A 13,410-nucleotide genomic window follows, 5' to 3' on the forward strand; every position below is an offset into this window, starting at 1 on the left:
GAGTCTAGGAGGAGGTGGGACAGGTATAGGACATGATCAAAATACATGACATTCTCAAACTATAATGCAAATATTTTTTTCTAAAAACGCAATCAACTAAGCTAAAATCCTTTTCATATTCTATTCTTTTTTCATATGCTGTCATTTGATAAACGGTAACATAATTACAGTAACAATTGTAATTGCAACATATTTTCTAAAATTTTTAGAATTAACAGTGCAACATATAAATACATTTAAAGTGATTTACCATTTTCCTGTTTATTTCTTTTGTCCTAAATTTACTTGACAATAATTCTCCTTTCAATACTTAGCATTCCTTTAAGAATTTCTTCTTTCCAATGAGAATTGCATTAAGGATCGTGAAGGAGGCTTAAGCAACCATGGAAGAAAAGAGGGATCCTCATGACTATTTTGCATGATGTGAGGATATCCAGAGCAACCCAACCCATCACTGTAACTCAGATACCTTGTCCTATGAACCTTGAGAGCCCTTTCTTCTCTGTGGATAGCCTGCCCTATGTTTTCCACTAGAGTCAGCTCATTCTTCATTCAGATCCCCAAAATTAATCCTAACTTGCCCTCTGGTGTGTTGAGGTTTATGCCCATACATTTTGTAACATGAACATTAGTCACATTGGATTACTTGGGTGATGTTACCCTGGCCACCTCTGATGATATGCATTCCTTCCTCTCACCAGTAACTTTCTCTGCCACCACTGTCTGCGTAACCAGTTCCTGTGCATCAGCTCTGTGTCCAATACCCACAAAATACTATAGCAGCCTGGGAGGCACTGCAAGTGGCACTTTCCTAAAGAGATTCGACTCCTGGACCTGTTATCAGCTCAGTTTCTCCTTATCTATCTTCCTTCATTAAATGATGCTAAAATTGCATAAACCTAGTCTTCAGAGACATAGTAATATCTACTGTTAGATTGGATCTTCTATCCTCTATCTTCTGATTGTGTGAAGCTAATGTTACATTGCTACATTTACAAAATAAACAAAGGAAGCTATACAGAACTGAAAGCAACTGAAAAGCATCCCCATGCAACAGCATAGAAGAATTGCAATCTAATTGATATTACAAGATTACAATCAAATATGAAAAGAATTCATATAATGTGGTTCATTGTGTCTAAGCAATAATACAGTACTTGGCAAATTCCTCTCAAAGATACAACAAATTTAATGATAAGCACAAGGTTTACTGCAGAAAGCATTTCAATAAGATTTTAATATATTTATTCTATTATTTCTTATGATTTATTTAGAATGTGGGCAAGCACTTTATCCTTCATAATTTACGCATATAATATTAAATTACACATAAAATATGTTGTTCAGGCTATAAAGTGGGTAAGGATTTGTAAATAAAGCTTAGAGATGTCTTTACAATCTGTGTCATGACGACCGCAGAACTTTTGTTCACTCTGTTCAAAGATGTTGTACATTTATTCATTCTTTTCATTTGGGCCACATTTGACTTCTACAAATCAGTCATTCCCCACAGTATTCACTGTCTGCTTTCTCTTGCAATCAGTTGGGGGTAATTAATAACCACAACTGCACTCAAGTGTCTTCTTGAGGTTAGAGTGTCTTCTTATGTTGGGACATGAAAAAGACTCATGTCAATTTTTCAAAGTTATTCAAGATTAAAAATATCTGAATTTAAGTTCATGTTTGAAAAAGGCTGCAATCAGATACCCTTGCCTTTTAGGTAGCAATTCTTATTTTATTGAGCTTCTTGGTTAATCATCAGTTTTCTGTCTGGGAATTAAAAAGAATCTGTAAACTGAACAGATGTTTCTGAGAAGAAATATCATGTGATTCATCGGTGTTCAGTTTTCCTTTTCATGCTCTATTGAAGATTCAACCTGAACAGGTAACATACCCCAGTGTGTGAACAGTACTTATTGACACTTGTTGAATGGATTATCTATTGGAACAGTTAATAACTTCCATTGGCATTCAGAAACATAGCTAGGAACTGACAAAAAAACAAATGTTTTGCTACCCTAGGTGTTCCATAACAGTGGGAAGGAAGAATGACCTCCATTGAGGGATAAACCTCCTGATAGTATTACTAAGAGTCATTTCATATTCATTTTCTCTTTTCTAGCAGAAAAAAGTTAGGTTTTATTGTCACCCTGTATGCACAGGGAAAATGTGGATAATATTAAGTAAATTTGACTAATTTTTGTAACATTTGGCAGAGACTGAATAGTATTATTATCTCCCATGTTATGTGGTGACTTCTTTTAAATCCCCATCTTATATGTATAGATTTTGGGAAGCATCTACAGTACTAGGTTTCCATATGGTATTTGACATGGCCTTTAGTGTTAGTTGTGCCTCCCATTTTCCTTCCTTTAAACTTCTACACACTCTCCGTTTAAGACTCATATTCCACTTTTCACTTTGTTTTTCCATAATACTATACTATATTTCTTCAATTTTGGGAGATCCTCTTCTCCCCTTAGTCACATCCTGGGTATTTAACTTCTCTGTTTATTTGGATTGAAGCACACATATCAAAAGTTTAAAAGTTAAAAAGTTAATATACATATTTAGGAGAACACATGCAATATTTTCAGGAGATCCATCCTTTACCTTCAAATATTGTAACTTCATTCTTTAACTTCTATGTAATACTCTTTTGTATAAATGACCACATTGGTATTATATCATATTGGTGAATATCTAGGTCATTTCCAATGTCTAGCTAATAGTAATACAGTGACAGAGAGCTGAATGAGCAAGTATCTCTTTAGTGGAATATAGACTCCTTTAGGTATATACCCAAGAGTTGCATAGGCGATATCTAGGTACTCTGATGCCTAACTTTCTGAAGAAGTTTTACTATCTCCCTACATCCTTGCCAAAATTTGTCCTATTGATCTTGGTCATTCTGACTTGGGTAAAATGAAATATCAAAATAGTTTCAATTTGCATTTTCTCAGTGGATAAGGATTTTGAATAATTCTTTAAAGTCTCTCTCAACCATTTATGTTTCAACTTGTAATTAGTGTTTGCTCAGTTCTATATACCATTCTGATTTAGGTTGCTTTCCTGATATTCTGTTTTTTTTAATTCTTTATGTAGTCTAGATAGTAAATCTATTTCCTTATTCTCTAGTCTGAAACATTATCTAAATGATTATATCCTTTGCCATGCAGAAGTTTTTCAGCTTCTTTGGGTTACATTTCTTTTGTTTTTTTTTTTGTTGTTGTTGTTGGTTTGTTTTTCGAGACAGGGTTTCTCTGTATCATTTTGGAGGCTGTCCTGGAACTCACTCAGTAAACCTGGCTGTCCTTGAACTCACAGAGATCCACCTGTTTCTGCCTCCAGAGTGCTGGTATTAAAGGCATGTGCCACCAATGCCTGGCTGGGTTACATTCTTTAATTGTTGCTTCGTTTCCCCTGTCAATCAATTTGATCATATTCCCCACTGTCATTTATACTAAATGCAAGGTGTGTACATAAAGGAATAAAAATTCACACACAAACATGAGCATACATGTTTATTGTGGCACTATTCACTGCAGCCAAGTTATATATCAGTTTCAGTTCCCATCAATGGATGAATGGATAAAATGTTACAGAGTTTGTCCAGATCATAGTAAGCATAACAAGATAAATTGAGAAGGTTAACACTTTTACAATTTATCTTATATATGGAATCGAGATTTATAAAAAAGAAATATGAAAATAGGAAGCAATGCAATTGGGAAGAGAAAAAGAACCAATGGGAGTGGGTAAGGAGGACAAGAGTTTTGTATTATAAAATTGCATGATATTCACATATGAAGGAGTCATAGTGGAATATATTATTTTATTCGATCTTTGTTTCTTAATAAAATGTAAATTGACTATAAAATATAAGTATACAAACTTTTTTTTTTGGTTTTACGAGACAGGGTTTCTCTGTATTGTTTTGAAGGCTTTCGGTCCAGCCTGGCCTCGAACTCACAGAGATCCTCCTGCCTCTGCCTCCCAAGTCCTGGGATTAAAGGCGTGCTGCCACCACCACCCGGCAAGTATACATACTTATACAGATAGCTAGAATCATGTTTTAAACTGCAGAGTGGGAATTGCATTGTGACAGATGAGTTTTACTTAACTTTCTCTTACAAGTACCTTAGGATAGAATAATTTCCTTACTTTCCAAGGATGTTTAAATGAGAAAGATGCCTGATAGGCTCATATGTTTGGATGCTTGGCTGCCAGTGGGTGGACTGTGGACTGTGGGAGGATTAAAGCGTGGTCTTAATAGCATATGTGGGGTATTTTGGAGAACATGTGTCAATGGAGGTCGTCATTGAGGTTTCAAAAGCCCATGGCAAGACTAAACTCTCTCTCTTTCTTTCTCTCTCTCTCTCTGTCTCTGTCTCTGTCTCTCTCTCTCTCTATCTATCTCTCTATATATGTATCTGTCTCTATCTCTTTCTCTCTCTGCCTGCTGCCTTTTGATCAAAATTTTGCTCTCACTGGGCAGTGGTGGCACACTCCTTTAATCCGAGGACTCAGAAGACATATGCAGGTGGATCTCTGTGAGTTCCAGGCCAGCCTGATCTTCAAAACTACACAGAAATACATTGTCTCAAGAAAAAAAGGAAAGAAAAAATTTGCTCTGTTTCAGCAACTTCTACAGCACCATTCCTGGGTGCCTGGCACAATGCTCCCTAAAACGATGATAATGGACTAATACTCTTAAACTGTGAGTGAGGAGTCACTTACATGTCTTCTTATGGAGATGCCTTGCGTATGGTGTCTCTGTGAAGTAATGGAAGAGTAACTAAGACACTTGTCTAAGTACTTATTTTTTATAAAAATGATAAGACTTCAGTTTTTCCCACAAGATAAAATCCCTGCTGTCCAACATTGATCAGATTATTAGCACAGAGTTAATTTAGTGAGCCTAGGAAACCACCTGGATATTCTGTGTGTGTGTGTGTGTGTGTGTGTGTGTGTGTGTGTGTGTGTGTGTGTGTGTGTGTGTGTGTGGTCTATTTATGGCCGAAACATTCTCTTTTTCTGGGCTCTATGAGGACAATAACCTACCAAGATTGAATATGGTGTCTCCAATTGTTTGTGATGTTTTGGGAGGTGTCTTAGTTATGGTTCTTATTGCTTCTATGAAACACCATGTCAAAAAGCAAGTTGGGAATGACAGTATTATTTGTCTTACATTTCCACATTGCCATTCATCACCAAGGGAAATAAGGAGAAGACTTAAGCATGCCAGGAACCTGGAGGCAGAAGCTGATGCAGAGGCCATAAAGGAGTGCTTCTTACTGGATTGTGGTGCAGGGCTTGCACAGTCTGCTTTCCCATAGAACCCAGAGCCACTAGCCAAGGGATGGTACAATCCACAGATGTCTGGGCCCTCCCTCATAAATCAGAAATTAACAAAATGTCTTACAGCTGTATCTTATGTAGCTATTTTCTCAATTGACATTATCTCTTTTTAGATAACTCCAGATTGTGTGTCATATTGACATAACACTACCCAGCATGGGAAGCTACGTGTTACTGGAGGTGGGCTTTGAGATTATAGAAGCCATTCATCATTTTCAGTTTGTTCTCTCTACTAGCTGTTTTTGGCTTGGGATATGAATTTAATACTTAGTTCTCAGCTTCAGCTTCAACTACCATATCTGTGGCCTGCTGTCCTGCTGCCTTCTATTAAAGGCCCTAACCCTATGGAACTGTAAATCCAAAAGTAGTCTTTCTTCTTATGCAGCTTTATTACAGCAATAGAAATGTAACTAATACATTCACCAATTGATCCATTTTGACCCTCTTAAATTTTTGTATTTTATGGAATTATCAATTATGAAGTGATCTCTTCCAAGTTAACTATTTAATAATATAATTACTATATCATAAACTCAAACTGATTGTAAAAGATAGATGAAACACTCATCATAAATAGATAATAGACAGAACTATGTTTGAACCAATTTAAATCAGATGTAAATCCTAAGATTTCCATGTATTTCTTTATTTCCAAGGTAAGGCTTTCTTATGTAGGCCAGATTGTCCTAGATTCTGCAATCCACCAGCCTTAGAGTCTCATGTATTAGGACAACAGGCAGAACATATAGTAACGAAAACTGTAGAGATCGTTCAGCAACTAATAGCACTGGCAACCCTTTGATTCCCAGAACCCACATGGTATCTCACAACTGCCTGTAACATCAATTCTAAGATGTTCCATTTCCTCTCATGTCCTTGTTGGACTCTATATGTACATACTATACAATTATACATGCAGGAAAAATAACCATACACAGAAAACAAAAGAAGAATAAATGTGCATAAGGAAAATTCCAATTAGGAAAGATTATGAAAATCATATAATGCAATGGTTACACTTACAAATTAAATAAAGATTTAGTGTGTATTTCATATAAATATAAAAAATTATTTGAATTTGTAATAATTTGAATTTCATTATTAATGTTTTTATATTATAAGTGACTGTTTCCTTTGTCATTCATATTATCTCAGAATTTAAAGGGAAACATTGGTGGAGTTGTAGCTCTGTGAAGGAGAACTTAATTTTCATACAGGAGGTTCTAGGTTTAAATTCCAGTCTACCAAAAAGAGAGTAATATGTTGTTAGATTTAGTTATATTATTATTATTATTATTATTACTCTCATAGCATTTTAATTATTATATAGTGGTGATTTAAATAAAAATTATTACAGTGAGCTTGGAAATTTGAACATTTGGATTCCAGTCGGTGACTCTGTTTGGAGAGATTATGAAGAAGTGCATCCTTGCTGGAAGAATTATATCATTGAGGTTGGGCTTTGAGAATTCAAAAACGTTTCCTATTTCCTATTCCCCTCAGCCTGATGATTATGAATAAAGATATGTTCTCTCGATTTTCTGCTCCTGGCACTTTGCCTATCCTTTGTGCCATACCTCCGTTCTGTCATGATAGAATCTTATCTCTTTGAAAGATAAACCAAAATAAATTCTCTCTTGATACATGGGGAGTAGCTGGGTTCTGCCTCAACTTGGTACACCAGACTTTGTTGCTTCTGTAAGGGAGGCCACGCTTAGGATTGAATGGGGGTGTGAAAAGAAGGGAGGTGAGGGGGAACCAAGGTTGGAATATAAAATGGAAAATTATTTTTTAAATAAAGTAAATTCTCTTTCCCTAAATGTTCTTTGATCAGGATGATTTATCTCAGAAACAGAAGTTAATAATATAGAAGTTTGTACAAAAAGGTTTGATTACTGCTATGAATAACCTGACCAACACTTGAGAAAGTGCTGAACATCCTCAGCCATCAGGTAAATACAAATCAAAACAACTCTGAGATACCATCTGGACACATCGGGAAGGGCCTAGTCCCTGCCTGGATGATATGACAGACTTCTGAGATCCCCCATGAAGGGCCTCACTCTCCTTGGAGAGTGGAGTGGGTATTGGGTGAGGGGTTGGGGGAGGGTTGAAGGGGAGCAGGAGAGGAGAGGAGGGACAGGGATCTGGGATTGACATGTCGTGTTTCTAATTTAAATTTTTAAAAAATGCTGGTGAAATTTTAAAAAGTGGGCTTTGGAAATATGCCTAGAAGATGAGGGTAAGAATTAAGAAGGTGGAGGAACTACTTAGAATATAGTTCCAGTGTCATGTCTGGTGATCTGTTTGGAGAAATAATTAAAAATCCTCATGGAATCCTCCCATTTGAATAAAGAGTGATGAACCTATGTATGACACATGGGTCTGCCATTGAACATATGTTTTGTCCTTAAGTAAGACAACTTCTTTGTCCAAGGATAATTACTGGAAAATTAGTTAACCATTATACACTGGAGAGATATTACCCTATTTGGAACAATATGCATCTCTATTTCTAGGAGACACCTGAAAGCACATGTAAAATCTAATATTGGTACAAATATTGAATGCCACTTTCCTAGAAGTAGCTTCCCAGGATTCTGGTTAGCTTCCTTCTCTAGTATAATTTATATGATTAAAGATGGTTGGACAACTGCATCCTTTGCCACACAATAGTCCCATTCACTTCCCCTTTCTAATAATTTTAATATAGTTCCTTTGGTTTTATTGTACCATATTTATCTACTGTGTTGATTGGGGTCCCTATTACTAAAGCTTAGTGTCACCATTCACCTTGTCCTTCTCTGAGTCATAAGAATGTTAAGGTATATCTTTGTTGCCCTCACTGAGAAACCATAGCTTTTCTTCAATTTTCCCTCTGAAGTAGGAATTTCCATCCCTTGAAAAGAAGCCCAAAGCAGTTGGATGATAACTGAATATAAATAGAACTGTGGATGAACTCCAAATGGACATATTATCTTCTCTTAAAGCAATTATGAAGGTAGACGGTCCACTTCTCCTAACTCTTAGTTCACGAATGTATATATTTTTACAATTTATTTACATATAAATCTCCAAATAAACGTGTTTCTGGAGACTTCAAAAAAAAAGTAATGTGGACGATTTTGGAATTTTCTTTTCTCCCTAGAGTAAACAAACCAAAACAAAAACTCAGGAATCTAAATAATCAAATAAAATGAAATAAAAACAAAGCCAAATAAGAGGACAAAAGCAACAAAAACAAAGAAAACCTCTGAGATACACATACGGAGGCTGACTCACATGGGTTTGTACACACATGAATCTTATAAAAACACGAAAGTAAAGATTTAAAGAAAAAAGGTAAGATTTAAAGAAAAATTGTCCTGAAGATACACTATGAAACTAAGAACTTCCAAAGGTTACACTGTGCTCATTTTATGTTGTAATCTACTTCTGGCCATGTGGTCTTCCTTAAGAGTGTTTTCTATCCCCAATGAGAAAGTCAACTTAAGACATCATAGACTTATGTTAAAGGCCCTTTGTAACTCACTTGACAGAAATTACATAAGGTAAAAAGGGAACAAAATAGTAAAAATGAGTGTATTACTGAAGCCAATCTAGAAATTCAACAATATTCCCATCAAAATTCCAACAGAATTCTTTGCAAACCTTGAAAGAATAATAGTAAACTTAAAATGGCAAAAAGAACGCACACACAAAAATCTAGAACAGGCAAAACAATCCTTTATGAGGTAGTTTGAAATAAAATAGCCCCCATAGGAAATGTCATTATTACAAGTCTTGGCCTTGTTGGGTTAGGCATGCCTTGTTGGAAGAAGTGTGTCTCTGTGGAAGTAGCCTTTTGGTTCTCCCATATTCAAGCAGCACCCAGTGACACAGTTCATTTCCTGTTGCCTTTAGATCTTGGTGTCAAATTCTCAGCTTCTTGTCCACCATCATGTATACGTCCACACTGCCATGACCCATTATGATGAAAATGAACTAAACCTCTGAAACTGTAAGCCATCCCAATTAAATGTTTTCCTTTATAAGCATTGCCATGGTCATGGTGTCTCTATATAGCAATATAAATCCTACCTAAAGCACTGTACAATAACAAACTAGAGGTATGACCATCCCTGATTTCAAACTGTATTACAATGAAATAGTAATAAAAGCCATATGGTATTGGCATTAAAAAAAGCATATTGATTAGTAGGAGAGGATAGAAGACTCACAGAAAAATTCACACAATTATAAACACCTGATTTTTGAAAAAGAACCCAGAGATATACAATGAAACAAAGAAAACATCTTCAATAAATGATGCTAGTCTAAATGGATGTCAGGATGTGGAAGAATTCAAATAGATCGATATATATTACCATACAAAAATCCCAAGTCCAGGTGGATCAAGACCTCAACAAAGAACCAGAGACAGTGAACCTGATAAAAGAGGAAGTGTGGAATACCCTTGAAAACTTTGACACAGGAGAAAACTGCATAGGCACTGAGATCAACAATTAATAAACTGACCTTAGGAAATTAAAAGGTACTGTAATACAAAGATTACTGTCAAAAAGATAAAATGGGAGCCTACAAAATGGAAAAAGGTCTTCACTGATCCCACATCTAACAGAGGGCTGACCTCTAAAATATTTAAAGAAAATATACATCGAAAAGCCAAATAATCCATTAAAAAACAGTACAGATCTAAACCAAATTCTCAAAAGTGAAATCTCAAATTGCCAAGAAGTACTTAAAGAAGTGTTTGTCACCCATAACCATTAGTGAAATGCAAATAAAAAGGACACCGAGACTCGATCTTACACCTGTCTGAATTGCTCAGATAAAAAACACAAGTGACAGGCCATGTTGGAGAGGATGTGGAAAAGAGGAACACTCTTCCAGTGCTAGTGGGAGAATAAACTTGTACAGCCACTTTGGAAATATATATGGTGGTTTCTCAAAAATTGACATGCCTCAATACCTAGCTATACCACTCCTGGGCATATAACCAAAAGATGCACACTTATACCAAAACAACACTTGCTCAACTATGATCATAGCAGCTTTAATATGTAATAGACAGAAACTGGAAACAACCTAGATGTCCATCAACTGAAAAATGGATAATGAACATATAGTTCATTTACACAGCAGAGTATTACTCACTTGTTTAAAGAATGACATCTTGAAAATTTCCTGCAAATGGATGGAACAAGAAAATTTCATCCTGAGTGAGTTAAACCAGACCCAGAAAGACAAATCTGTTACATACTCACTTATGGGTGGATATTAGTTGTAAAATCAAGTCTGACCATGCTACAATCCACAGCCAAGGAAACTAAGTAACAGAGAAGGCTAAAGAGAAAACACATGAATATCACTGTCAAGGGGAAATAAACTAGACATCACACATGGATGCAGGGAGGGGTCTGGATGAGGGGTGAAGACTGTAACAGGAGGGATCAGATGGGATAAAATGGAGGGAGAGCTACTGGAAAACACAACTGTAATAAAAGGAATAGGGCATGTTTGGGATGAGCTAGAAACCAATTACAATGGAAACTTCTAGGACTCTATCAGGAGTCTTCATTGCTAAGACTCCCAGAAATGAGATACAGAGCCTGATCAAACCATCTCCTGCAATCAGGCAAGACTTCCAGTGGAGGAATTGGGACAACAACCCAGTCACAAAAACCTTCAACCTATAATTTATCTTGCCTAAAAGATGTACTTGAGTAAAAGTGTCACCCAAATTTCAGGAGTGAAAAATCAATAACTGGTCCAGGGAAACCCATACAAGGAGAGGGAGTTCACCCTGGACAGTGCCTGGATGGCCAGGAACCAGAGGAAGGATAGCTGAAAAGACATAAGATAGAACCAACACAATTTGCCAAAAAAACCCAAAAACAAACAATGAAATTATTCCTTATGATATTCTGCTACACTATAGATTGGTGCCTAGTCCAGTTGTCATCATAGAGGCTTCATCCAGTAACTGATGGAAACAGATGCAGAGATCCATAGCCAAACATTAGTCCGAGCTAGGGAAATTCTGTGGAATAGGGGGAGAAAGGATTGCAGGAGGCAGAAGAGTTAAGATCATGATTTTAAAAAGTACAGAAAAAATTAAGCTGGGCTCATAGAGGCACACAAATACTGGTCTGACTACCAGGGAGACTGTGTAGGACTGACCTAGACCCTCTACATATATTTTACAGTTATGTATCTTGGTCTTCTTATTGAACTTCTTACAGTGGAGGTAAGGGCTGCTTCTGACTCTGTTGTCTGCTTTTGGGACTCTTTCCTCCTCCTGGGCTGCCTCCTATAATCTTAATAGGAGAAAAAGTTCCTAGTATTATAGCAACTTGGTATATAATGGTTGGTTGAAATCCATGAGAAGCTTGACCTTTATTGAAGAAAAAATGGAAGAAGAAGAAGGGTAGGTGAGATGGGTGAGAGAAGAAGGAGCTGGTTAGGGGAGCTGGTTACGGAGGACAAAGTAGTGAGGAAATATAGTCATATTTAATGTCTAATAATAATAATAATGATGATGAGAGAGATAAATAAAGAAAAATTATAACTATAAATGGTTTAGCATGTGAAGGCACTTGCTATCAAGTCTAACAACCCAAATCTGAGTCCTTCCACTTTGCATGGTCAAAGTAATAAACTCACACTAGAAAAGTTATCTTGCTACCTCTATGTGTACTATTGCCTCACTTCCTCTACACTCACCAAAATAAATAATGAGCAAACGTGATTTGATATTTTCTAAAAGAAATTAGCACCACGTAAAGTATGTTATATATGATATATAAAATATGTATGTATAAATAAATCAGATGTTGATCAAGTTATATTTGATCAATGTAATTTGTCTTAGATCATTCAAATGTGTTTAGCTGCCTCAAACTAGCCTTCATTAAACAAAACAATATAAGCAGAAATTCTGACTCCTAAGACCTGATAGGTAAAAAAATTTTTAACGTCAGTGTGTGTGATTAGTTTTTGTTTTTATTATTTTTTATTTATTACTGTTTTGCTATGCTTGTATAGCTTTTGCTTAGTTTTCAACAAGATAATTTCTAGAACTCTCTCTAAGTATTTTCTTAAGATACGTTTTAAAACAATACTAAATCAGAAAAACTTATAGGAAAACTTAGAGTTCATCTTTCTGTTTTGTGCATTGGGAAGAGACAGATAACCCAGAACAATACTAGTGCTAATATAAAAATCATTGTCCCTTTTGTTCATCTGGTTCTACTTGCATCTGATACTAGAAAAAATAGTATGGAAAACCCAATGATCTTAACCACGTCTGTCATTAGTAACCCCTTTACTAACACCTGGCAAAATCCTATGCAGTGTTTCAGCATCTTAAAGTTGTTTCTTTTAATAGGCAAAGAAAAAAGAGCAAGAATATGTTTTATGGACATCACAACAGCACGATGCATGGATCCAATTTGACAGTTGAATCTCTCCTGGCATTACATATTTGCACTGTTCATAGGTCTAGTGTAACATAAAAAAACCACAACAATTGGAGAGAAGTAAAGAAAAGAAGCTAGCCTCTGAGACATATTTAATCAGAAACTTTAAACCAATCATTTCTATGTGCATTCCACCAGTTTGACCTGGATTAAATCTAAAAGGATTTCTTTTCATTTCTGACTTCTGATTGCTGGTACTTTAGTTGTAATTTGAAACCTACATAAATATAGAACTTTTGTTCATTGAGACATCTAGCTCTTGATCTGAAACTACACACACACACACACACACGGGACATGTATATATATATATGAGATTAACAAAACAACATGGAACATTTTTGAGAAAATTCATGTTAGCTTTAAGATAACTCACTCAAGACCCTAGTTAGTTTATTCTAAACCAGTCTATGAATGAATGTTAAGTAAAACTACATCAAGTAAAATATCATTTTATCTAATCTCCAAGGTAATATATTTTATTATATATGTATAATTTTCTTATAAACCGTTTTATAACCATATGAAAATAATTCACAAAATATTATTTCACAGAAATTTAGATAAA

The sequence above is a fragment of the Mesocricetus auratus genome, unplaced genomic scaffold (assembly GCF_017639785.1).
Source record: "Mesocricetus auratus isolate SY011 unplaced genomic scaffold, BCM_Maur_2.0 Super-Scaffold_15014, whole genome shotgun sequence".
Taxonomy (NCBI): Eukaryota; Metazoa; Chordata; class Mammalia; order Rodentia; family Cricetidae; genus Mesocricetus; species Mesocricetus auratus.